This window comes from Diceros bicornis, chromosome 29 (assembly GCF_020826845.1).
Source record: "Diceros bicornis minor isolate mBicDic1 chromosome 29, mDicBic1.mat.cur, whole genome shotgun sequence".
NCBI classification, from domain to species: Eukaryota; Metazoa; Chordata; class Mammalia; order Perissodactyla; family Rhinocerotidae; genus Diceros; species Diceros bicornis.
The window spans coordinates 40330202-40357417 of NC_080768.1; the positions used below are offsets into that span (position 1 = coordinate 40330202).

Below are 27216 nucleotides of genomic sequence, written 5' to 3' on the forward strand. Positions count from 1 at the left end.
TAAACTTTGCTGCTTACAGGGTTTTTACGTGGGTCGTTTCCTTTTATTGACACTGGTGTTTTTACTCTTAGACCTGTGTCTTGCCTCTACAGAACATTCTGCTGATGTTTACGCAGGAATATTATTAATATCAGGCTGACTGCAGGTTGGGATAAGACCTTGATAAATTTAGGATATGTCTCAGTTTCATAAAATGCTTACAACAGTCTTAGATTGGACGCCTGAGGTGATTTTCAGTTCTGTAATTCTGGTCTAGAATAGGTTTTGGCTTGATGACTATCAATATTTCCTTTCTTATTGTCTTTTTTTCGAGGGGTCAAGGGCAGTCTTTAAGGTTTATTTCTTTCTGATTAGGAAATTAATATATATTAATTGTAGAAAATGCAGAAATATATAAAGAATAAAACATTTACCACCTATAATCTCACTTTTTAGTGTTAACCACTATTGACCATTTTGGCATTTTTTTTCCAATCCTCTTGTATGCATGCATGTGCCATCTTATCATACCTGAGATCCCAACACGTACACAATTTTGTATTCTCCTTTCTCATTTAACATAGGTCATAATAAATTCTCCATCCTTAGAAACTCTTCATGAGCATAATTTTAATGGCAATATAATATTTCATAGTATGTATATGCCATAACTTACTAACCATTCCCCAGTGTTAGGCATTTAAATTGTTTCCAGTTTTATGAAGAATGCTCCCATGCACATCTTAGTGCACCCATCTTTGTCCAGATTTATGATTGCTTCATTTAAATTGATTCCTTGAAGTGAAATTAATAGGTCAAAAAGTATGACCACTTTAAAGGTACTTGACACATAGTGCTTCCCAAATTATTTTCCAGAGTGAATTTGCATTCCAGCTAGCAGTGAGTGGGAGCCTGGGACTCATTACCCTCAATAGGCATTGTGTGCTAGCATGGCTAATTTCGTAAGCAAAAGCTAATGATGATGTTTCAATTTGTCTTTTTTTGATTACCAATGAAGTTAAACATTTTTTAATCTGTATGTTAACTTTTTTACTCCTTTTAAAAAAAAAAAAAACCTCTATTTTTTTTTTTTTTTGTGAGGAAGACCAGCCCTGAGCTAACATCCAATGCCAATCCTCCTCTTTTTTGCTGAGCAAGACTGGCCCTGGGCTAACATCTGTGCCCATCTTCCTCTACTTTATATGGGACGCTGCCACAGCATGGCTTAACAAGCAGTGCGTTGGTGCGCGCCCGGGATCTGAACCGGTGAACCCCGGGCCGCTGCAGCGGATCGCGTGCACTTAACTGCTAGCGCCACTGGGCCGGCCCCCCAAAAAACCTCTATTTTTTATCTATTGAAGTCTAGTCTATTCCTTATAGTTTATAAGGTATCTTATATTTTAAGAATATGGACCCTTTTTGAAAATATTTTCCTAATTAGTTGTAGGCTTTTATGTTTTTGATGTTTAGATGTGTTTAATTTACTAATTTTTATTTAGAATTTTAATTTACTATATAATTTATAATATACTATAGAACATATAATTTACTGTGTCGGAGTAAAGTTACTAATTTAATTTATTAATTTTAATTTTTCAGTAGTCATTTATATCTTTTGTGTGTGTGTGATTTCTGCCATAGTTGTAGAAAGTCTTTCCTCATACAGGAAGAAGATAAATATATTTATCTATATATTTTTTCTAGCTCCTCTAATGGAATTTTTAAACTTTAGCTTTATGATTTACTTGGAAATGATTTTGGAGTATTTTTTGAGATAAAAAAATCTGATTTTCCCCCATAGATGATCAGTTGACCCATCAATATTTTTGTTGAATAAACCGTTGTATCATCCCAATTTTTGTCATCACTCCATCTTGTATTCATGTTTTATATATCTTAGGGTCTGTTTCTCTGCTATTTTGTTTTATTGATCTGTTTCTTATTTACCCTAGAATTACACTCTTAATTATTGTAGTTTTATAATGTTTTGTTATTTAAGAGGTTGTATTTCTGCTTCTTACACTTATTTTCCAGAACTTACTTATTTTAACTTTTTAATTTTTCGTTATATAAGTTGTAGACTCGTTTGCCAATTTCTTTATCCTCTATCTCCCCTGACCTCTGCCCTTCTGCCCTAAAGCAGAAAGAAACAACATCAAACCTACGGGAAACGCAAGCAGCTCTGGGATTTCTGTTGGAATTGTGTAAAACCAACAAAATGGTTTAGGCAGAACTGCACTCTTGTATTGCCTATCTAGAAAGGCACTCTCCTTTTTAATAAAAGCTCCTTAGTTGTCTGTGCTTTGCTCAGTTAATAATTTTGTCCGATCAGAGCCGGGCATCGCGCGGCGGTGGCGCCCGAGGGCCGAGCCCCTGCTGCCCGCCAGCCGCCCTCACGCTGGCATGGTGTGGACGCTTCTAAAGGGTTGTCAACTAAAACACAGAAGAATATGCCGCAGGGCCCTTATGTGGCCCAGGGAGCCTGAAATATTTCGTGTCTGGCCCTTCGCAGAGAGGGTGTGCTGAGGGCCCTGGAGTTCACGGCCAGCGCGGAGGCGGCGTCCGTGCCCCTTCGGCCCCTTCTGCCTGGTCCGGAAGGTGCTTGTTTGTTTAGGGCATTTAAGGTCATCTTAGGTGAGGGTCTGAGGGAATGCCTACAGCTTTGGTTCTTCCTTTGTTTTCTCCTTACATTTCAAAATGTTACACATTTTAAAAAGTGCCTTGAGTGTGTGTTGTGAAACATTTTAAAAAGTATACTTCTTTTTGAAAGATCCTGTCCCTGCTGGTGGGAACATCTCGTTTTAATGACCCATCCCCTGAAGGAGGGCTGTGAGGTCAGGAGTCCCCAGGTCTGCCCTGATGCTCCAGACCCTACCCGCAGTGCCCAGTCGTAGACATTTTCTTAACTAGAGTAAGGCATTGTGTTAACCTGATGTGATCTGGTCTATTATCTGATTAACTCCCATCTACTATCAACTGGAGAAAGCCCAGACCCCTGGGTCGGGACACCGAGTGTGGGTCTAGCCGGTTCAGGTGAGGAAGTGGCCAGTGAAGTCTCCTGGGTGTCCTGAACGGGCTTGAAGACTTCTGCCAGGTCTTGAGAGGAGATGGGAGGAAGAGAGAGAAGGTGGAAAAAGAGACAGGCTCTGAGGTCACTGTTACTGGCAGCTCAGGTAGATTCCATATCTGGGGGTAGGGGTGCTGAACACTCGAGGCAGGAGAGACTTAAGAGAGATGAGCCAGAAAATGACACTGATTCTGCCACTGCTCCAGATGTGTCTGTTGTTGCCGAAGAAAGGGTGGGAGAGCCCCAAGTGGACCTGTTCTCATGTTTAAGCAGCTGGAGTCTCACGGGGTGGGTCCAAACTCTGATGGGTTTCATTAGGGTTTTTCTCCTGTGTCTTGGAAAATATGATTTCCCAGACATTGAATCCAGCCTTTTGGAATCTGAAAGGAAAAACGACCAAAGTTTAAGTCTACGCTCATAAGTTGACTTGCTGAAATGTAGAAGGTGTTTGCTAGAGGTTTCATACTCTTTTTTTTCCCCCAAGTGTAGAATTATTGAAGAGTAGTGTAAGGCCCTGCAGAGTTTGGTTAATAGAATTTACAGCAGGCAAGTCAGGCAAAGACCAAATTTCACGGAAAAACTTCTAAAGGAAAGTTGCTGGAAATTTAAATTAGATTCGAGTGTGACAGATCGACTACTAAGACATGCTGTAGTGCCTCACTGTTAAATTCTACCGGAATCTGCCCAAAATTCATAGTGTTGTTTTTCTGATGCAGTGGGGCACTGATTTTGAGTTTTGAGTCCAAGTATATACATTTTCCAGATGTAATCATTTTACCCAAGTAATGAAAATATGGCTGTGTCAGGGACCCAAAGCTATAACACTGAGACCGTGTCTAGGAGCAGTTTGGGTTTCAGTCAAGAATATTCTAGCAGCTGAACTCCAAGAAGTCTTAGAGGATTTCCTGCTCCGAAAAAGTATTGTTTCAAGAATCAAAGAGAAAATAAGATTAAAATATTGAGCGATTTACATGTGTATTTATATTTACATGTAAATATAAATATATATTTTTCATAAAGTGAGTTTGGATATACAAATATTTATTACACTGATGCCATGCCTGGGAAGTGCTATAGGATGTGATATGAGATGTTAATACTAATAAGATATGTGTTCACTGGAATATCCTTGATGGAAGTCCAAGGTCTTTCTCCTTTGTGTCTTTGTCTTTTCTACCAGGTGCATGGACATCGAGAGCTCTCACCAGCAGGCAGGACGGCTCAGTGAGTCCTGTGTGTGGGCCCAGTGAGGGCTTGGGAGCTTCCTAGATGGGTGTGTCATACCTCAAATCCTTGCCAGGGCAGACTTCATTCCTTTCCAAGTCGCTAGAACATATCCATATATATTCATGAAGAATTGTACCTAAACTCCCTCAGAAAGGGGTATCTAGACAATTTTTAAAGTCACATTTTTTTCTTGGGGCTGTATGAGCTATGGTGCCTATCATGTTCATCACTACCTGTTCAGCTCCTGCATAATGCCTTGCACATTGTAGATAGTCAGTACATGTTTGCTGAGGGAATAAATGGACTATAAATTAGGTGTCTTGAGATTACGATCCTAGTTCTCACCTTTAGCCACTGTACAGTTCTAATAATGGGGGCTGACTGTTGTTAATTGGTGACTGTACAAGGCACTGTATCGAGAACTTCCTCTGTAATGTCATTTGATCTTCACGACAGCCCATGAGGAATGCATTAGTCAGCATCTGCTAGGTTATGAGGTGGTCACAACCCCACCGTTTCAGTGGCTTCACTCAACAGAGCACCGTCCACTGTAGTCTAGACATGAGCATTCCACGAGGTGACTTGGTGATCCAGGCTGCTTCAGTCTCAGCACAACTCTGCTGTCGCAACCCGAGGCTGGGTAAGAGAGGCTGCAGCATCATGAATGGACTTTTCATTGTCCAAACTTGCAAGCAACATGCCATGTATCTGTTCACATTTCATTGGTCAGAACTAGTTAGATGGCACCATTCAACTGCAGGGGTGCTGAGAAGTGCCGTCTTTGGGATGCTGGGAAGGGGAGGAAAACTAGAAATTGATGTATAATGATAATGGCTATCGTAGGTCCATTATTCAATTATCCGCATTTTACAGACAATAAAACTGAGGCCCAGAGAGGATAGGTTACTTGTCCAAAGTTACACAGTTGATATATGGCACAGCAAGGCCTGGAACTTAGGTTTGTTTGTTTTCAAAGCCCATCCTCTTAACCACCATGCAATACGACCTTTATTAAGGAAATTAATTTTCTTCTAGAGAAAACGTGACCTTAATGAGGGGGAGAATAATGAAAGTGTTGGATGCGGGGTTTGGGAGCCTGGTTTTATAGGACTGATTCCACCACTAACTCTCTTTTACATGTAGCTGAGCCACTTCTCTGGGCTGAGTTCCTCGCGTGGGAGTGGTAGTTACTATGGCGGTAATATCAAGTGATGCATGTAATAGCACCCGCAGAGGCGTGAAGTGCTGTGTAGAGACGTGGTGGTGTTACTGCTGACACCGCTGTATGCGTTGGTCTTGTGCAGGTTCTTCACGTGTACCAAGCTTCAAGATTCTTACAAGAAAGCAAGTAAACCTTTTAAGTAATCTTGGTACATGTAGTTGTTTTCCTCATAAAAGAATATGCTGTATGTTACAGTCCAAAGCTTAACTTCATTGGTATAATCTTTCAGGCTTTTTATTAGACTGGAATGATGTTAAGTTTCAACTAAATTTATTAGCTTTTACCTTCTAATCTCCTTTGCCCCATCTTTTTATTATATAAATTTTCAAAAACTATTCTTTTACAAGTGACTGTCCCAAAGGGCGTTTCTAGATAGTACAAATGGACATGTCACTGTAAATTCAGGAAACGCTTTACATTTTGCCATTTGTCTATGGTGGTGGGGAGCGGGTCAGAGCAGCTGCACGTTGTCTGAGGCCTGATTAAGAACAGCAGCCCTGGGGCCAGCCCCTTGGCTTAGTGGTTAAGTGTGTGCGCTCTGCTACTGGCGGCCCGGGTTCGGATCCTGGGCACGCACCGACGCATCGCTTGTCCGGCCATGCTGAGTCGGCGTCCCACATACAGCAACTAGAAGGATGTGCAGCTATGACATACAACTATCCACTGGGGCTTTGGGGAGAAAAAGGGGAAAAAAAAAAGGAGGAGGATTGGCAATAGATGTTAGCTCAGGGCCGGTCTTCCTCAGCGAAAAGAGGAGGATTAGCACAGATGTTAGCTCAGGGCTGATCTTCCTCACAAAAAAAAAAAAAAGAGCAGCCCTGTCCCTTTGTAGGTGCGGGAGGAGAGGGACACTTTTTTGTCAAGTGTGTGAAATTACTGGCCCCATTTCCTGTCTCCTAAAACTTGGCATGATGTTGTAGTTCCCCATATTTTTCTATTTTGAGTGTCTCCCACGCTTGTTTTATATGCTTCTCTGCTCCCCAGTCCCTCCTAACACTTTAATCATGTCTGAACGTGGGGCCCGCTGGAGGTGCCCTGACTTTATGTCAGTCCTGCCCCACATTGCTTCAGATATGATATCATAGATTTTTACAATCCTTTGACTTCTTGCTGGCAGTGGTTAATAGTGCAGTGAATAATCAGATTGGAAAAGAAAAAGGTTTCTGTGGAAATTTGGGAGCAAAATTCCCACTAATTAAAAAAAAAAAAATACCCAGCATATTTTTCTCAGACCCCATCTTATAGCCATGTTTCTCCCTCATTGTTTAAGTATAACCCTTCTTAACCAAGGGCAAGCCTGCTAAGCCTTTCTCCTCCTCTCCCATTTGGACATAAAGCCTGTTATTGTTGATTGTTCTGCAGTTGGATAACTTGAAAATGAGATTTCGTTTAAGTAGAACATTTTCATTACAGGATGATGGGCCTCTTTAATTTTGTACTTTTAGAGGCCTCAGAAACATTTACATGTACTCCTGATTTTCCCTTTTCAGAGTCCTGAAGAGACAGGGAGGATTCATTAGTGAATAGATCATCATGACACATCTCTTTATTGATGAGCCATAAAAGATAGAAGAACACAGAAAGTAGGCATTTATAACATCTATAGTATAGTATAGCCTATATAGTAAAAGCCTTTGGCAAATTATATATGTGGTGGTTTTAACTGAACTTGGAAGTTATATAAGTTTTTGTATGTGCTTTTATATCAGAATGTGGTCTATAAAAGCGGTGATAATCTATTGAATTTACAGAATATCTTCCCAGAGGCCTAGTCCAGCTCTCTCCTGGTGGGAACGCTGAACTGACACAGTGTCTCTCAGTTTGGGGAAGTAACCACTCGCTGCCCCTCCTTTCTACTCCTGTTCTTTTCAGTGCACTTACATAATGACTTCTTGCAAAGGTCTCCGAAGCCCGTTAAAATTCCAGGTGGGTCAGTCTTTTGTGCATTTAGGTTTCATTCAGTTATAATACATTTCAAATACTTCTTTGCCCTTTATTATTCTTTTTTCTATTTTTCCATTTCCAATTCTTTCAATTTCTTTTACTTTACTTTGGGATAGCATTTTGTTGCTGCTGAGAACCATAATTAGTTCGAACAAGGAACCAAGTGAGATTAAAAATTTTACAGGGCAGAAAGAAGGGGGTAGGTTGGGAGTCAGGTGGAGCCCAGAGACAAGTAGGCGTTGGTGGATGTGGCTGCCACTCTGGGAAGCCTCATGTCCATTGCTTCCCTTCAAGTTGTCCCTGTCTGTTTCTCCTGTCTGTTTCTCCTTCTCTGCTCTGCCTTCTGTAGCAGGGGACGCAGCTGGGGCAGGCTGGTCAGTGTGGGCCTCTCTCAGGAGCTGACGTTCGAGCTGACACCTGCAGGGCGAGGTGGACCCAGATGTGCTGAGAGACGGGAAGGGAATTTCAGGAGTGGAGAGTGTTTCAGCATATGCCAGGGCCTGGGAAGCTAGGGAGAAATCTTACTGAGTGCCTGGTCTCAAAAAACTGACAGTTTAGACTGCTTGTCAAGCCGCTGAGCTTGATCCACTGCCACTTCCTGCCTTCCTGGAACTAACACTTCCTGTAAGCCCATCTCTGGCTTCAGTTAAACTGGTTGTCTCTTTTCAACCTGCAGTTTGTCTCCAGATAACCTTGAAGGGAGCCATTTAACTGATTCCTCTGGCCAGCCTCAGCTAATGTCTGTAGGAGGCACCAGTTCTGGTGTGTCTGTACACCAGAAACCTATATAATGTTATAAACCAGTGTTACCTCAATTAAAAAGAATAGCAACAAAAAACGGGTCAGGTTACTTTAGAGTAGACTCTCATACAATGGGTATAATTCTTAGGTTGTAATTTTCCTTGTCAGTTGCAAATGATCCTCAGAAGTCAGTCCTGCCACACCAGAGACAAACTGAATCCTCGTTATTTGCCCTCCCTCTTACTTATTACCTTTTTAAAACTTTAGCCTCAGTTTTACAATTAGATCAGCCCTGAAGGTGAGCTGCTTACTACATGTGCTGCATAGGATTTAATTTGCAGGGAAGAGGATTAATGGTATCTGTAGGCTTATTTTCCCATGTATGCATGTGACCACATAACTGTTCTCCTAACATTAAGTTTTAAATGCTTTTATTTTAAATATCAGCCTTTGGGGGGAATAATCAAGACCTAACAGAAGGGAAAATTAGGCTTATGACATTATCATACAAAAAAGAGAACATTATCGTAAACTGGAAAGAAAAACAGTAAAATAAAAATCTTACCAACTGCATATGGTAAATAAAAAAGAATGATTGCTGCTATTACTAAATACTAAAATCACCAACTCTCACTTGAGACAATAAAGGTTTCTCATGGAAAAGAAGGGGGTGGTTTGGTTGCCTGTCAACTAGGCGAGAGAGAGCTTTTAAGACAGAGCAATTTCTTTAAGACATTTTAATGAAAATAGATGACACAACATGTCATTTCTTTCCTTAATATATGATACATTTGAAACCATTGTCTCAAGGATGCTGATTAGCCCATGAAAGCATCCACATTCAAATAGTGTAAAATGGTGCATTACATAATCAAGGTAAAAGACTTCATAAAACCTCTTAGAAGAAAGACTCTCAAGCTATTCATGTTGAATAGAGAATTCTAGAAGGATGTTACAAAGATCTAAATTTGGAGAAGTGCTATTGGCAGTGCGTATGTGGTGCCAGTGAACCTCAACTGCTGTGAATGCTGATTTTGGCCAGAAAGGTTGTATTGTCCAGGTGTATAAAAAAATAATAAACCAATTGTGCCTTTGTGGGACCTGTGAATACTTTTCAGAGACAACGAAACACAGAATATTAAAAAAGCCAGCCCTTCTCCATGAAGGGACCTCAACTATGCAAAAGTGGTGCTGATTTCAGAGTATTGTTTTGTGTGGGGGTCTGGCATCTCTTATATATCGTTTCTGGGAAGACTACCCTGAAATTTGAGAAATTGTGTGTGAAGCCTTCTAAAAAGCTTGAAAGGAACAGGGGAGTGAAAAGATGAAGAGGAAAGTGGGAAGACTTCCTAAATGCCATCTGGATGCCTCACATCTGTTCCCTCCTGCCCATCCCTTTATGAAGTGACCCCACTAAGCTGAGGAAGTGGAGCTGATTTCAGAGATGCATGGGGGTGGTGAGGGGAGGAGCAGTAGACGTCTGGCTGCCGTAGACAATGGGTGGGCATCAGGGGAGCTGGACAGCGAAGCAACCTCCATTCGCCAAGCCCTTGACTCTAACATGTATGGGCACAAATAATCCATAATCAATCTATAATCAAAATTTGGGGTGAGTTTATTATGAGCCAGGTCTGAGGACTATAGCCCAGGGCCTTCCTTTCCCAAGGAAGGAAGGGCACCAAACAAGTAGGGTGTACGGAGTGATTATACACCGTCTTGGAACAAAGAGCATACCTCACATATGACAGGAATGTCTCTTTTACTACTGTCATGAGTTGCTTAGCTGGCACAGCAGGTCAGTGGTCAGAAGGTGAGCACAGCAGGTAGGTTGTCAGCAGGTCAGTGTTCACAAGGTGAACACAGGAGGTCGGTAATTAATCTTTAGTTTCTAGGGAGAAATACTTATCCTTAAGGAAATGCCAATATGGGGGAAGCCACATCCCTACCTTTAAGGGCATCATTCTTGTCTTTGGGACATTATAAATGTTTAAAGCAGATGTCTAGTACATGCTCAGCAGGCCACGTCAGGCCCTTTTGCAAAAACAAGGTCAGGCTGAATTAGTTTTAAACCAAATGGCTTCCTCCTGTGCTCCAGTGTATCCTATTGCTTGTCATTTATTCATCACATGCCATGGCCTTGCACAGGCATCTGACTGTGAGGTTCAGGCAGGTGCCCAGAGCTTTCCCACCAGTGTGTGTAGAGAAGGCAGGAGAGCGCTCTTCTCCCTCCCCACCCTCGCTCTGCGTTGCCCTGCTGTCAGCCTCAGGGCAGAGGGCAGTGCTGTGAAACCTGAAATAAACAGACCTTATTTGTTATTGAAAGCAAAGGAGCACAGAAACTTAACTTAAACACAATCGTTTAGACATTTGTTGTACATACTTAAAGCACCTAAAATTTCCAATGAGGGAGTTCTGACCCAGTTGATATCTAGTCTCCACTCCTGAGTTTGAGGTGTTTTCATCATTTCATTAAACTGTGTTCTCATTTATATATGACAACTGTCTTCATCAACTCGGGCTACTGTAACAAAATACCATAGACTACGAGGCTTAAACAGCAAAAATTTACCTTCTCACAGTTCTGGAGGCTAGAAGTCTAAGTGCCAGCCCAGTGGGTTTCTGGTGAGGACTCTCTTCCTGGCTTGTACACTGCCACCTTCTTGCTGTGTCCTCACATGGTGGGGGAGTAAGGTGGGGCAGTGGGGGAGAGAGAGAGAAAGCTCTCTGGTGTCTCTTTTTATAAGGACCCTAATCCCATCATGAAGGCCCCACCCTCATGACCTCATCTAACCCTAATTACCTCCCAAAGGCTCCATCTCCAGATAACCATCACACTGGGGGTTAGGCTTCAACATGTGAATTTTTGGTGAGCACAATTCAATTCATACCAACAACTTTTAAGCTGAAACTATTTTATATGTATAAAAATAATAAAATGTATTTTTAGGATTAATAAGACATAAAATATCCTACGTACATTTTAATTTTAAGATGAATTTTTGAATTTCCCAGCTTATTTTGTGTTTATTAAATATCAAACAAACAAACAGCAAACTCACGAGTCCCTGGAGGTCCCCCGTGGGCTCTACATGTGGACCTTTAGGCAGTATCCCTGGAGGGTGTGTCCTGCTAAAGAAGTATGGGGACAAGTAGCCAGGCACCAGCTCTGGATCTGGGCAGGATTCTGACCCCTGGGGAGGGATTCCTGCAGCAAGGCAGTCCCAGAGGAGCTTTGAGAGTTTGTCCAGACAGCAGGGTTTCAATCCCTATCTCACTCCAGAACCCATTTTTCACCAGGTATGGGTATTAGTTTTCTTTTCTTTTCTTGGTGGTTAATTTTATTTTCATTTTTCCCCCCCAACTTTATTGAAATGTAATTGACATAGAACATTATGTAAGTTTAAGGTATATATGTTGATTTGATATATTTACATATTGCAGAATAATTACTACCATAGCATTAGCTAGCACCTCCATCTCATTACATAATTACTATTTCTTTTTTGTGGTGAGACTATTTAAGATCTACTCTTTTTGCAACATTCACACATATGATACAGTATTATTAGCTATAATCACCATGCTGTGCATTAGATCCCCAGAACTTGTTAATCTTACAACTAGAAGTTTGTATCCTTTGACCAGTATCTCTCCACCTGCCCCCACACCCCACCCCCTGGTCACCACCACTCTACTCTCTGTTTCTCTGTTTGGCTTTTTTGGATTCCACATATAAGTGATATCATACAGTATTTGTCTTTCTCTGTCTGACTCATTTGACTTAGCATAATGCCCTCAAGGTCCATCCAAGTCGTTGCAAATGGCAGAATTTCTTTATTTCTCATGGCTAAATAATATTCCATTATACATATATACAATATACATTATATATATGTATATATACACACACATATATATACACACACACACAGAGTACATTTTCTTTATCCACTCATCCGTTGACAGACGTTTAGGTTGTTTTCACATCTTGGCTATTGTGTGTAATGCTGCAATGAACATGGGAGTGCAGATATCTCTACAAGATCCTGATTTCAATTCCTTTGTATATATACTAAGAACTGGGATTGCTGGATCATATGGTGGTTCTATTTTTAATTTTTTGAGGAACCTCTGTACTGTTTTCCATGTGGCTGTATCAACTTGCATTCCCACCAAGTGTACAAGGGTTCCCTTTTCTCCACATCCTCGCCAACACTCATTATCTCTGGTCTTTTTGATGACAGCCATTCTAGCAGGTGTGAGGTGCTATCTCACTGTGGGTTTGATTTGCATTTCCCTGATGATTAGTGATGCTGAGCACCTTTTCATGTGCCTGTTGGCCCTCTGTATGTCTTCTTTGGAAAAATGTCTATTCAGTTCCTCTGCCCTTTTTTTTTTTTTTTGAGGAAGATTGGCCCTGAGCTAACATCTGTTGCCAATCTTCCTCTTTTTTTCTGTTTCTCTCCCCAAAGTCCCAGTACGTAGTTGTATATCCTAGTTGTAGATCCTTCTAGTTCTTCTATGTGGGACACTGCCTCAGTGTGGCTTGATGAGCAGTGAGTAAGTCCACGCCCAGGATCCAATCTGGCAAACCCTGGGCCGCCAAAGCAGAACGTGCGAACTTAACCGTTCTGCCACTGGCCCAGCCTCCTCTGCCCATTTTTTAAGTGGGTTATTTGTTTTTTTGCTGTTGAGTTGTATGAGTTCTTCATATATTTTGGATATTAGCCCCTTCTCAGGTATATGATTTGTAAATATTTTCTCCCATTCAGTAGGTGGCCTCTTTGTTTTGTTCATGGTTTCCTTTGCTGTGCAGAAGCTTTTTAGTTTGATGTAGTCCCACTTGTTTATTTATGCTTTTGCTGCTTGTGCTTTTGGTGTCATATCCAGGAAATCACTGCCAAGACCACTGTCAAGAGCTTTCTCCTCTATGTTTTGTTCTAGGAGTTTTATGGTTTCATGTCTTAAATTTAAGTCTTTAATTCATTTTGAGTTCACCTTTGTGAGTGGTGTAAGATAGGGGTCTAATTTCATTCTTTTGCATATGGATATCCAGTTTTCCCAACACCATTTATTGAAGAGACTGTCCTTTCCCCATTGTGTATACTTGGTGCCTTTGTTCAGTTTTAGTGGACTGTATATGTGTGGGTTTATCTCTGGGCTCTCGATTCTGTTCCATTGGTCTGTGTGTCTTTTTATGCCAGTACCCTACTGTTTTGATTACTATAGCTTTGTAGTGTAGTTTGAAGTCAGGAAGTGTGATGCTTCCAGCTTTGTTCTTCTTTCTCAGGATTGCTCTGGCCATTCGAGGTCTTTTGTGGTGCCAGACAAATTTTGGGGTAGTTTTTGCTATTTCTGTGAAAAATGTTGTTGGAATTTTGATACATATTGCATTGAATCTATAGATGGCTTTGGGTAATAGGGACATTTTAACAATATTAATTCTTCTGATCCATGAACATGGGATAGATATCTTTCCATTTGTTTGTGTCTTCAGTTTTTTTCATCAAAGTAATGTAGTTTTTAGTGTACAGATCTTTCACCTCCTTGGTTAAATTTATTCCTAAGTATTTTATTGTTTTTGATGCTTATGAATGGGATTGTTTTCTTTATTTCTTTTTCAGATGTTTTGCTGTTAGTACTGAGAAAAACAACTGTTTTCTATATGTTGGCTTTGCATTGTGCAACTTTACTGACTTCACTGATTAGTTCTAGCAGTTTTTAGGTGGTGTCTTTAGGATTTTGTATATATAAGATCACGTCATCTGCAAACAAAGACAATTTTACTTCTTTTCTTCTTTTTTTCTTTCTTTCTTTCTCTCTTTCTTCCTTCCTTCCTTCCTTCCTTCCTCCCTCCCTCCCTCCCTCCCTCCCTTCCTTCCTTCCCTCTTTCTCTCTCTCTCCCTCCCTCCCTTCCTTTCTTCCTTTATTTTTGAGGAAGATCAGCCCTGAGCTAACATCCATACCAATCCTCCTCTTTTTTAGCTGAGGAAGACTGACCCTGAGCTAACATCTATTGCCAGTCTTCCTCCTTTTTCTCCCCAAAGCCCCAGAAGATAGTTGTCGTAGTTGCACATCCTTCTAGTTGCTGTATGTGGGACGCCGCCTCAGCATGGCTGGACAAGTGGTGTATCGGTGTGCGCCCGGGATCCAAACCCGGGCCGCCAGTAGCGGAGCGCACGTACTTAACCGCTAAGCCATGGGGCCGGCCTCTCTTCTTTTCTTATTTGTATGCCTTTTATTTCTTTTTCTTGTCTGATTGCTCTGGCTAGGACTTCCAGTACTATGTTGAATAGAAGTGGCAAGAGTGGGTACCCTTGTCTTGTTCCTGATCTTAGAGGAAAAGCTTTCAACCTTTCACCATTGAGTATAATGTTGGCTGTGGGTTTGCCATATATAGCCTTTATTGTATTGAGGTATGTTCCTTCTGTATGCAGTTTGTTAGGCATTTTTATCATGAAAGGATGTTGTATTTTGACAATGCTTTTTCTGCGTCTATTGAGATTAACATGATTTTTATCTTTCGTTCTGTTAATGTGGTGTATCACATTGATTGTTTTGTGTGTGTTGAACCATCCTTGCATCCCAGGGATAACTCCCGCTTGATCATGGTGTGTATTAGTTTCCTAAGGCTGCCACAACAAATTACCACAAACTGAGTGGCTTAAAACAGCAGAAATGTGTTGTCTCACACGTCTGGAGGTTAGAAGTCTGAAATCTATAAGTCTGAAAGATGTCAGCAGGACCATCCTCCCTCTGAGACCTGTAGGGGAGAGCTCTTCCTTCCCTCGTCCTGGCTTCTGGTGGTGGCTGCTAAACCTTGGCTTGAGGCTGCATCTCTCCATGTCTGTGTCTGTTCACGTTCTCTCCCTGTGTCTTCACATGGTCTTCTTATAAGGACTCCGGCCATATTGACTTAGAGACCCACCCTACTCCACTGTGACCTCTTTGCATCTGCAGAGACTCTATTTCCAAATAAGATCACATTCTGAGGCACTGAGGGTTAGGACTTCAATGTAGCTATTTGTGGGGACACAGTTCAACCCATAACAGTATGCTAGAAGATTTTCTGTCTTCGGTGTGGGTAGGAGTAGTACGTTTATCAAGCTGTAGAGTGAAAAAGGAAAGAAATGGGTTACAAAAATCTTCTAGTTACTCGTGCTGTATTAGACATCTGCACCTCTCCTGTCCTGGAGACTCTCCAACAGGATTAGCAAGGACCTATGGTTGACCAGGTGAAGACACCTTTAATACAGCAATGGTAATCAGGTATCCACTGGGCCAGAAGTCCCCCACTGGAAATTTTTTCGAAGTTATGCTATATTTTACTTTTACTACCCCCCAAACTCCCTTTAAAAAAACCTCTCAGCAGAATACATAGTCACTCTGCTAAGTTTGACAGCAAAATAATGGAGATAATTTTCTTAGCACTACTGAAGTATGGATGTTTCAGCTTTTTTTTTTTTTTGGGAGGAAGATCAGCCCTGAGCTAACATCCATGCTAATCCTCCTCTCTTTGCTGAGGAAGACCAGCCCTGAGCTAACATCTATTGCCAATCCTCCTCCTTTTTTTCCCTTTTTCTCCCCAAAGCCCCAGTAGATAGTTGTATGTCATAGTTGCACATCCTTCTAGTTGCTGTATGTGGGACGCCGACTCAGCATGGCCGGACAAGCGGTGTATCGGTGTGCGCCCGGGATCCCAACCCGGGCTGCCAGTAGCGGAGCGCGCTCACTTAACCGCTAAGCCACGGGGCCTGGATGTTTCAGCTTTTTAATTGAAGTTTCTTACACTAGAGGATGTTGCCATATAAAATACTGGACATCTAGCATCAATTCTTGTATGTAGCCTGTGGTTAAGAACAGAGGTATTTGAATGTACCCTCTAAAATGCAGTGATAAAAACACAAAGAAAAGGTATTCCAAATGTTATGCTTATTCCTGGCAAATGCTGTTTTGATGCTTCTCTTGAATGCTTAGCCATTTGGTTTGGAAAAGTTTTCAGGCCTCTTTGCCACCTAATTAAGGACTGTTTCCAAAGCTTTTGAGGTGCTGCCACAATCCTCAATCCATAGTTGAGGAGAAAGCACTTGTTTTGTATGGTTATAGCTTACTTGTTAAGAATGGGAACATAAAATGAGCCATTTAAAAATTTAAGTTGCTTGCCAATAATTTTTCAAGTTAGATGTGTTATGTGACTTTTTTTTTTTTTTTTTTTTTGTGAGGAGATCAGCCCTGAGCTAACATCCGCCAATCCTCCTCTTTTTTTTTTGCTGAGGAAGACGGCCCTGGGCTAACATCGGTGCCCATCTTCCTCCACTTTATATGGGACGCCGCCACAGCATGGCTTACCAAGCAGTGCGTCGGTGCGCGCCCGGGATCCGAACCAGCGAACCCCGGGCCGCCGCAGCTGAGCGCGCGCACTTAACCGCTTGCGCCACCGGGCCGGCCCCTTATGTGACTTTTGATTGTGTTAAGTTTCATGATCATAAAGTCATAACTGGGCCGGCCCGGTGGCTTAGCGGTTAAGTGCTCACGCTCTGCTACTGGCGGCCCGGGTTCGGATCTCGGGCGTGCACCGACGCACCGCTTCTCCAGCCATGCTGAGGCCGCGTCCCACATACAGCAACTAGAAGGATGTGCAACTATGACATACAACTATCTACTGCGGCTTTGGGGGGAAAAAAAAAAAAGGAGGAGGATTGGCAATAGATGTTAGCTCAGAGCCGGTCTTCCTCAGCAAAAAGAGGAGGATTAGCATAGATGTTAGCTCAGGGCTGATCTTCCTCACAAAAAAAAAAAAAAGAATTAAAAAAAAAAAGTCATAACTATGGCAAGGTCACGTGTTTGCAAAAAATATGAAATTGAATGACTTCTCTTTCTTCAAGAATTTTTTTTTCACATTATTCCCTGAAACTTTGTAGAATTAATGAGCAGCAAAATGATTATATAAACATGCAGGTGCGAAATGCTGCTTCGAAATACATATAATAAAAAAAATCTTTCATTATTTGAAAATTCAAGCCATAGCGGGTGCAATAATATGCAGCAAAAACTTTCTTCCCATTATTCTGTTGCTCCAGTTTCCAAAAAAAGTGTTAGAGAACATCTGGATAAGCTATAGAAAAAGGTAAAAAATCTCCCTCCCATCCCCTATGCAGAGCTTTCACCGTCTTAGAAATAGTACAAAGCAATTTAGGTCTGCACAGTGTGAGCTTAGATCTGAGAAGAACTTTGTTAAAGAGTGCCAAATCCAGCAGTATCAAAGAAAATGCCTTTATGTAGCTAGTGGTCAATAGAGGACAATTTTTATCTCTATACTGCAGATGTCCTGATGCCTTTGAAAGCTCATTTTAGTATATTAGTGATGAAGAGACAAATTTTGCTTGAATTTTCAAGCTCAGTATATTTCAGGTACGAAGTAATACCAGCCGTGCCTTCAGCAATAGGAATTAATTATATCGAAGAATTTTTTTTCTCTCAACAGAGCCTTCTCGTTTGATTGGAATTTCTGAGAAGGCCAATTATGGGCTCAATCCTGGCAGTTTATTAGGACTTGCTTTTTACTTTAAAGAGTTGAACAATGTGCTTTAAAAAATATACACTTGGGTTAAAACAACAGATACCACTACCTACCGATTAGAATGGATGAAATCCAGAACACTGACAACATCCAGTGCTGGCGAGGAAGTGGAGCGCCAGGAATTCTCATTCATTGCTGGTGGGAATGCAAAATGGTGCAGCCACTTGGGAAGACAGTTGGCAGTTTCCTACAAAACTAAACCTATTCTCACCATATGATTCCCGCAGTTGTGCTCCTAGGTGTTTACCTCAATGAATTGAAAACTATATCCCCATAAAAACCTGCACACAAGTGTTTATAGCACTTTTATTCATCATTGCCAAAAATTGGAAGCAACCAAAATGTCCTTCAGTAGATAAACAAACCGTGGTACATCCATACAATGGAATATTACTCAGTGATAAAAAGAAATGGGCTAATGGTGGATTCATGTGATTATACATTTGTCAAAACCCAGTGAACTCTAATGTCCAAGTATGGACTTGAGTTAATGATAATGTATCAATATTGGTTCATCAATTGTAACAAATGTACCACACCAATACAAGTTGTAAGTAGTAGGGGAAAGTGTGTGTGTGTGTGGTGGGGGAGAGGGAGTATATGGGAACTCTCTGTAACTTTCTGATCCATTTTTCTGTAACTCTAAAACTGCTCTTAAAAAAAATCTGTTAATTAAAAAAAAGAAAATATCGAGCCATGAAAAGACATGGAGGAACCTTAAATGCATATTGCTAAGTGAAAGAAGCCAGTCGGAAAAAGCTACATGCTGTGTGATTCTAATTATATGTCATTCTGGAAAAAGCAAAACTCTGGAGACAGTAAAAAGATTAATGGTTGCCAGGCGTTGGGGTGGACAGGGATGAATAGGCAGAGCACACAGGATTTTTAGGGCAGTGAAGCTATTTTGTATGATACTGTAATGGTGGATACATGTGATTATGCATTTGACAGAACCCATAGAACTGTACACCACAGAGTGAATCCTAATGTAAAGGATGGTCTTTGGTTAATAATAATGTATCCAGGGCCGGCCCTGTGGCTTGGCGATTGGGTGCGCGCGCGCCGCTGCTGGCGACCCGGGTTCGGATCCCGGGCTCGCACCGATGCACCGCTTTTCCGGCCATGCTGGGGCCGCGTCCCACATGCAGCAGCTGGAGGGATGTGTCCCACATGCAGCAGCTGGAGGGATGTGCAACTATGACATGCAGCTGTCTGCTGGGGCTTTGGGGGAAAAACAAATAAATAAAATTATAAAAAATAATAATAATAATGTATCCATATTGGTTCATCAGTTGTAGTGAATGTACCACACCAATGCAGGATGTTAATAATAGGGGAAACGGGGGGGTGGTTGGGAGTATATGGGAACTCTCTGTACTTTCTGCTCAATTTTTCTGTAAACCTAAAACTTCTCTGAAAAATTGTCTATTAATTTTTTAAAAATCAGCAAAATATTATATGAAATTCAAATTTCAGTGTCCATAAATAAAATTTTATTGGAACACACACCCACGAATTCACACCTGGGGAACTTTGGTGGCATATCTTTTCTTTACCATGGCTGTAAGCGTCTGCACAGGGCAGAGGCTGGGGAGCCAGTGACCGCCATTGGGCCCCTGTTGGCTGGATGGGAAGAGACCTCCCAGTGGGGCATTTGCTCTGTGGTGGCTTCCACTGGGCTGCACTAGTTCTATTTTGACATCTTCAGGAGCTTGCGCTCCCCAGCCTCCTGAGTCTCTGTCCACCTATACACCACTTTGATTCCATGCCTGACTTACTGGGCAGCTCAGTTTCTCGTCTGTGAAATGGGAGGCATTGAGCTTACTCTTTCTCTTTCGTTTCTTCTAATTCAATTTGTCATACCCCACAGGGATGTTGTAAAGAGAGTGATAACTACAAACATAACTTACTGGACAAAATTGAGTTCCTAAAGGAAGAGCCTGATAGAGATGAGAGGAGATGGAGCTGGTGTAAAATCAGGTTAGTAGCATTTTGAGGGACAGATATTTTTGCAACTGGAAAGGACCATAATTGATGATTTGATCCTGTTTTATGCCAGCAGGCAGGGGCCTCTCTGAGTCCTTACGTCTCCAAGCTTAGCAGTGTGTGTACCATAGTGGAAAGGTCTGGGCTGTGAAGACAGAGAAACCTGGGTTGAGTCTCACGTGTCTGCCCCTGGACACCTGAAGGGCTTCAGGCAGGTACTTAGCTGCTCGAAAGCTCAGTTTCCTTCTCTGTAAAATGGGAGTGGCCACACCTGCTTCATAAAGAGCCGATTAAAACAGACAACGTGTATAAGGTGCCCTCTAGGGGACTGGCCTAGGGCAGGCTGCCCGTCTGCACAGGTGTCATTTTGAGTGGAATGAAGTTTGGTTCTTTCCTTCTTGAAGATCTCAGGAGAGTCCACTGCCCTCTGACCTGTCCTAGTTTTATTCCTTCTCAAATGGTCAGGAAAACATTCTTTAATGTCAAACTAAACCCTCTATTTTTTCGGTTTAAGTCTCCTCTCCTCTGTCCTATGTGCCCTGGACACTCTCTCACACCTTCATAAAGGTGGGAATTAAACCACCTTCTTGACTTCCTCTAGAGTAAATAACCCCAATCCCTCTGACCTGTTCTAAGAGGAGCTGTTTACTTTTCCTTTGAGAATGTTCCTGACCTGGCTCCCACTTCTCCTCAGTCTTGTAGAGACCTGCAGATCAAAATGGGAGGCGTGCTCTCCCGGGGCCTGGCGCACGTGGCGTGTGTGGGCCAGAAAGGTCGCTCCCAGGCCTTTGCAGGCCCTGTTCACTTGGTCTCTTTCTTTTCCTCCATATTATTGACTCCTATTTGGACCTTTTCTTTGTCCTGCTTTTTTTTTCTTAAGAAATATTGCTTACTGGCTAAGACTGAGGGCTCTGGAGCTGGACTTTCTGGGTTTGTCCCACCTCCTTGACTTACCAACTGCCCAAATTACTTAACTTTTCTGAAGCTCAGTTTCCTCATCTGTAAAATGTGATGAATGTAGTCTCTACTGGAAAGATTTAAGTATTTACTATGTTGAAATATATGTAAGTTCTCAGAATAAAATGGCCACATAGAGAGTACTCAACAAACATTAGCTATTTTTTAACTTTTTATTTTGAAATTATGTAGACTCACAAGAAGTTGAAAAAATAGTACAGAAAGTCCCCATGTACCCTTCCCCCAGCTTTATCCAATGATAATAGCTTCCATAATTATAATGCTTTATCAAAACCAGGAAATTAACATTGGTATAACACTATTAACTGAACTACATATCTTCTTTGAGATTTCACCAGTTTGTCATGCTTTCTTTTGTGTATCCATGTGTATGTGTGTATAGTTCTGTGAGATTTCGTTACACACCTGGATTCGTGTAAACACCTGCAGTCAGGATACAGAATTGTTCCATTTCCACAAAGGCTGTCTGTCCCTTTATAGTCACACCCGTCCTGCAGCCCTACCCCCTGGCAACCACTGACCTGTTCTCCATCGCTTTTTGCGAGTGTCATGCAAGTAGAATCATATCTTTTGAGATTGATCTTTTCACTCAATAGCATGACCTTGAGGTCCATCCAAGTTGTTTGTGTCTCAATAGTGCCTTCCTTTTCATTACCGGTTAGTATTCCATTGTATAGATGTACCACAGTTTGTTGATCCATTTACTCCTGAAAGACGTTTGGGTTGTTGTCAATTTTTTGGCTATTACAAATAAAGCTGTTTTGAAAATTCATGTACATTTTGTGTGAGCATGTTTTCATTTCTCAAAGGGTAAAAACCTAAAATTGTGATTGCTGAGTTGTATGTTAAGTGTATGTTTAACTTTTTAAAAAACTGTCAAACTGTTTTCTCTAGTGGCTAGACCATTTTACACTTCCTCAGCAGTGTCTGAGATCCAGTTTCTCTGCATCCTTGCCAGAATTTGCTGTTATCACTATTTTTTATTTTTGCCATTCTAATAAATATGATGTGATGTCTCACTGTGGCTTTAATTTGTTTTTTCCTAGTGGTTAATGATGTTGAACATCTCTTCATGTACTCATTTGCCTCCATAGATTCTCTTTGGTGAAGAGAATCTGTTGAAGATCTGTTCAAGTCTTTTGTCCGTGTTAATTTAAATTGGATTCTTTGTTTTCTTTCTATTGAGTTTAGCAAGTTCTTTATATATTTAGAATACAAATCCTTTGTCAGATATATGACTTGCAGATATTTTCTCCCTTTTCATGGCTTATCTTTTCGTCCTATTCACAGGATCTTTTGCAGAGCAGAAGTTTTTAATTTAGTGATTTTTTTTAAATTAATCATGCTTTTGGTGTTTTGTCTAAGATTTCTTTGCCTAACCCTAAATCAGAAAGATTTTCTCCTTTGTTTTTTCCTAAATGTTTTATATTTTTACATTTTATATTGAGATCTAGAATTCATTTTGATTTAATTTTTGTTTAAGGTATGAAGTTTATATTGAAATTCTTTCTTTTTTTTGTATATGGATATCCAGTTATTCCAACACCATTTGCTGAAAACACTATCCTTTCTCCATTCAGTTGCTTTTGTGTCTTTGTAAAAAATCCATTGGCCATACTTCTGTAGCTATTTCTGGGTTCTTAAATCTTTTCTATTGATCTGTGCATCTGACCTTCTGCCAATACCACACTGTCTTGATGACTGTAGTTATAGAGTAAGTCTTAAAATTGGGTATTGTGAATCCTCTAATTTTATCCTTCTTTTTCAAAATTGTTTTTAGCTATTTTACTTCTTTTGCTTTTCTATATAAATTTTAGAAGAAGCTTGTCTATATCTACAAAGAACTTTGCTGGGATTAGCTATTATTTTAAATGTTATTATTACTTTCTTCATTCTGTATTTGTTTTATTATTTTGCTTTACAGTTCTCACATCACTGGAGAGCCAGAGGGGACTTTAGAGATCATTAGCCTGATTCCAGCATTTTTTGGTGGAGAAAAATCTTTTTTGTAACAGATTCAGTGAGGGTAAGTGACTTCCTAAGTCACTTGGAGGTTAATTGGTCTAGGACCAGTGTCCATGGCCTCTGACTCCTTGGTCTATAGGATTTTCTTTCTTTTTTTTTTTTTTGTGAGGAAGATCAGCCCTGAGCTAACATCCATGCCAATCCTCCTCTTTTTGCTGAGGAAGACCGGCCCTGAGCTAACATCTATTGCCAGTCCTCCTCCTTTTTTTCCCCAAAGCCCCAGTAGATAGTTGTGTCATAGTTGCACATCCTTCTAGTTGCCTTATGTGGGACGCCGCCTCAGCATGGCCAGACAAGCGGTGCGTGGATGGATGTGTGCCTGGGATCCCAACCTGGGCCGCCAGTAGCAGAGCACGTGCACTTAACTGCTAAGCCACGGGGCTGGCCCCCGTAGGATTTTCAATTTGCCATAAGGCCTCCACTCTTAAACCTACTGAATCTTATCTCATTTCCATACGTTTTTGTACTTTTTTGAAAGGGATTATTTAGCATTTCACTGTTGCATCCCAGAGATAGCATGATCAGTAGTATAGAGTCCCCTTGGAAACTTGTTAAAAGTGCAGTTTCCTGTACCCTGGAGATTCTTCTTCAGTAAGTGTGGTGTGGGGCTCAGGGCCCACAATCTGCAGAGGCACCTCAAGTCACTCTGATGCACTTGGGCTGTGGGCCACACTTGGAGGAACCAGAGACCATCAAGAATGAAACGCGGGCCTTGGAGTCATAGACCCGGGTTCAACTCCTCACTTCCTTGTCCAATAACTCTACGCTTCAGTTTCTTCATGTGTAAAATGGGGATAATGGCGTCTGGTTCGCAAGTTTTCTTTGGTTTAAATACAATGTGTGTAAAGTTCTTAGTATTAAACTTGGTACCCCAAGTCAGTGAGTGCTACCTCCTTCCTCCTTAATAGACTGTGAGGTTTGACATCTGTTTGAGACAGAGGTGGTGTTATGTGTTTAGCCATTTTCACATTCCTCCTGATCACTGGGAAGACTATGCTTGTCAGTCCCTTTACAGCTAGGTAGGGTCACATGACTAGTTCTGGCCAATGGAATCTGAGCATGACCGATGTCTGTGACTTCCAGGCTGGGTGGTTAACGATCTGATTTGACCTCTGTGTGTGCCCCTCTGCTTCTGCTAGCTGGATGGTACCCAGATAACACTAAAGCAAGAAAACGGTAGCAGCCTGAATCCCTGAGTCACCATTTGGAGGAGAGTGCCCTGTTAACTACATTAGATGGTGATTCAAAAGCTAAACCTTTGCTGTTTTAAACCACTGAGATTTTGAGGGATGAGATTTTGGGATTTTACAGCACTTAGTGTTAATTACTCCAATTATATACTGTTGGATGTTTAAAAACTTAAAATTATCTTTTGAATATTATGTTTGTTATAATATTCTAAATATTTTATGATTTACATGCGGTATAGGACATATAAAGCAAGCAAGCAATTCAGTAGGAGGCTATAGCATGAGGAGAGTTTCATTTGTGAAGAATAAAAAAATTTTTTTTCAAACTAGAATATTTCTTTGGGTTTTATGTATTTGTGGTTTTTATGGATATTTTATGTATCCATACATAAATAGATGTAATTCTCAAGCATCTGAAGGCAGGTCACTTATCTAGGTGAAAGTTGAGATAGTAGTCCCTTAAAGATAGGGGCCATCAGGAACCAGGGTGGCAGAAGTACAGAATCTCAGAGTATCTCCACTGTTGAGGAGGTGGTCCAAATAGTCTAGATGGGCATTCTACCGTTGGGAGGGTAATGCTGGGCACTGGAAGGAAAGACAAGGGTCTTTGGCGTATAGTTAATGACCCCATCTCTCACTGTAAGAGAGAAGATTCTTGTGTTTCATGGGGTAGCTGCCCAGGGTCCAGATCCAAGGTATTTAACCATTTGCCTAAAGTGGCCTCCTGGACTTAGGATTGGGTGGAGGCCCCTTCTTACACACAGGCTCAGTATATATCCATTAATAAAAATGACAGATATCTCAGGTCAGCACATCATTGAGGGGGAGCAGATATCTTTACCACTTTCAGTGGATGGATCAGAAGACCCTTCTTGGCGAAGAGGTTTTTCCTCTGGAAGGATTTATATTTTAATGATCATTCCGTTCTGAGTAGTTTTTGATTCATGAATTATTTGAAGGTTTATCAGTTAATGTCCAAACACCTGGGGATTTTCCAGTTCTTTCTCTTATTGATTTTTGGCTTAATTTTAATGTGATCAGTGAACCCACTCTATGTCATTTCAATCTTTAGAGATCTGTTGAGACATGCTTTCTGGCCCAGCAAGTAGTCAATTGTTGTAAACAGTCTGTTTACTCTTGAAAATGATGTTTAGTCTATAGTTGTTGGGTATAGCGTTCATGAGTATTAATAGTATTGTTCAATTAAAAAAATGTGTCAGACCAGCATTATGCTGCTTATAGTAGACACTTCTTAAATTAAGGATATGGAGAAGTTAAAAGTAAAAGGGTAGAAAAATTGATATTTTTCCTCTTTATTCTATTAGCTCCTGAGAGAGGCCTGTTAAAATATCTCACTGTGAGTATGGATTACTGCTTATGATTATTTCTCCTTTTAGTGCTCTCACTTTTTGCGTTATATATTTTGAAGCCGTATTACTGCATGCATACAAAGTACGGAATTGTTATGTTGGTCTGATGATGACGGTTTTCCCTTAAAGTCTACCTTGACTAACATAGCTCTTCAGCTGTCCTCTGGTTAGGGTTTTCATGGTACATCACTTTCATTTGTGTTTTGTCCTATTACTGTCAAACATTCTGTATCCTTATGTCTAAAGTATGTCTCTTTAAAGCAGAATAGTTAAATTTTATTGTGTATCTAGTTTGTCAGTCTTTGTCTTTTAATTAGACTGTTTAGTCTGTTTGCCTTTAATGAAATCTATTTGGCACTAGATCTGCCACCTTACTATTTGATTTCTATTTGTCCCACCTGTTCTTGTTCATTTTTCTTTCCTATTGCCTTATTTTCAATTAAGTATTTTTTACTTTTTAATTTTTTCTCTCTCTTCTCTTGGTTTGTTAGTTACATGCTCTTTTATATTCCTTTAGTGGTTACCTTAGAGAGGGTAAAACAGTCACCTTTGATTTATTAAAGGCTAATACAAATTAGTACTTTTACCACTTCCTGGACAATACAAGGACATTAGAATACTTTAATTCCGTTTATACCCCTCCCAAACTTATATGCTACTATTTTCATGTATTTTGAATAACTCCAAGATAATAGATAATAGTAAAATAAATAGGAAGTGATGAATCTTGAATACTTAATACTTTTTAAATTTTAAGTTCAATTTATTTAATTATAAGTTTATATAGTTTATTTTTAATAATGGTTGTATTTAACAACCAGCTTGCAAACTTCCTGAAAATTTAATAATCATCTCTTGTGCCAATATGATCTGGCTGAAGGACACCACTGAGTGAGGACATTTCCTAGAATGGTAGCCAAGTTTAATAAAGATAATCCTTGGCATTACAAATAGCATCCCAACGTGGATATTTATGATCCCTAAACAATAAAACAACAACATGTGTTGTCAAGTTCAGGAAATAGGGGCACCTTTTTGCTGCTGACCTGGATGCAGGAATTGAGAAGGAGTTTGCACATGTGCAGCAGTGGCCTACTTGTATGGAGGAAGGATATGACGTGAGCTACTGTGCGTTTCTTTCAAATTCTGTATTCAGTGGCGGTCACGTTGTAGCTGGAAAAGGCCACATTGGACTATTTACTTCATGGGAGTAGTGACTATATATTAGGGCAAGATTTATTGTTTTGTTTTCTAGACTTAGGAAAATGACGAAGAAAATTGCAGATTAAAATTAATAGTTTCTCTTGTCTGTAGCATTATATCATGAATGGCACCAAAAATTGTGAAAACATTCTTTTCATATTCAAAAACAGTGATCTGGGCCCAGCCCTGTGGCTGAGTGGTTCAAGTTCCCCGTGCTCTGCTTCGGCGGCCTGGGTTCACAGGTTCAGATCCTGGGCGCAGACCTACTCCACTCACCAGCCATGCTGTGGAGGTGTTCCACATACAGAAAAATAGAGGAGGATTGGCACGGACTTTAGCTCAGGGCTCATCTTCCTCAAGCAAAAAAAGAGGAGGATTAGCAATGGATGTTAGCTCAGAGCGACTCTTCCTCAGAAAAAAACAAAAACCAAAAAAAACCAGCGCTCTGGGCAAAAAAATCACTCTTGCCATTGATAAGCAAGTGATGTGTTGTCTTACTCTCAATGTAAGATAAAATATCAACGAGCATTCATGTTGAAACTACACTCATTTGTCGGTTGCAACCATAGGTTTTGTACAGATTCGAGGATTTGGCAAAAATGCATGCATGAAATGGTTATATGGAATTTGTGATAAAGAACATTGTCTATTTTATTATTATTTGTAAATTGTGTACTAATACTTTGTATCAGTAAAATTTTTAA

General features: G+C 40.7%; 1 protein-coding gene across 8 annotated transcripts in view; it reads left to right on the forward strand.

The window, feature by feature from the left end:
- Positions 1-27216, forward strand: part of CSGALNACT1 (chondroitin sulfate N-acetylgalactosaminyltransferase 1) — a 348338-nt gene that overhangs the window by 110551 nt on the left and 210571 nt on the right. Inside the window, exon 1 of one of the 8 annotated variants that reach the window (XM_058525343.1) lies at positions 19571-19740. The exons of 6 other annotated variants lie outside the window; for them this stretch is intronic. The gene's annotated coding sequence lies outside the window, so the exon portion shown is untranslated. Of the gene's footprint in view, positions 1-19570; positions 19741-25265; positions 25297-27216 lie in introns of those variants that run through there. One more of the 8 variants, XM_058525342.1, reaches the window with a different exon arrangement.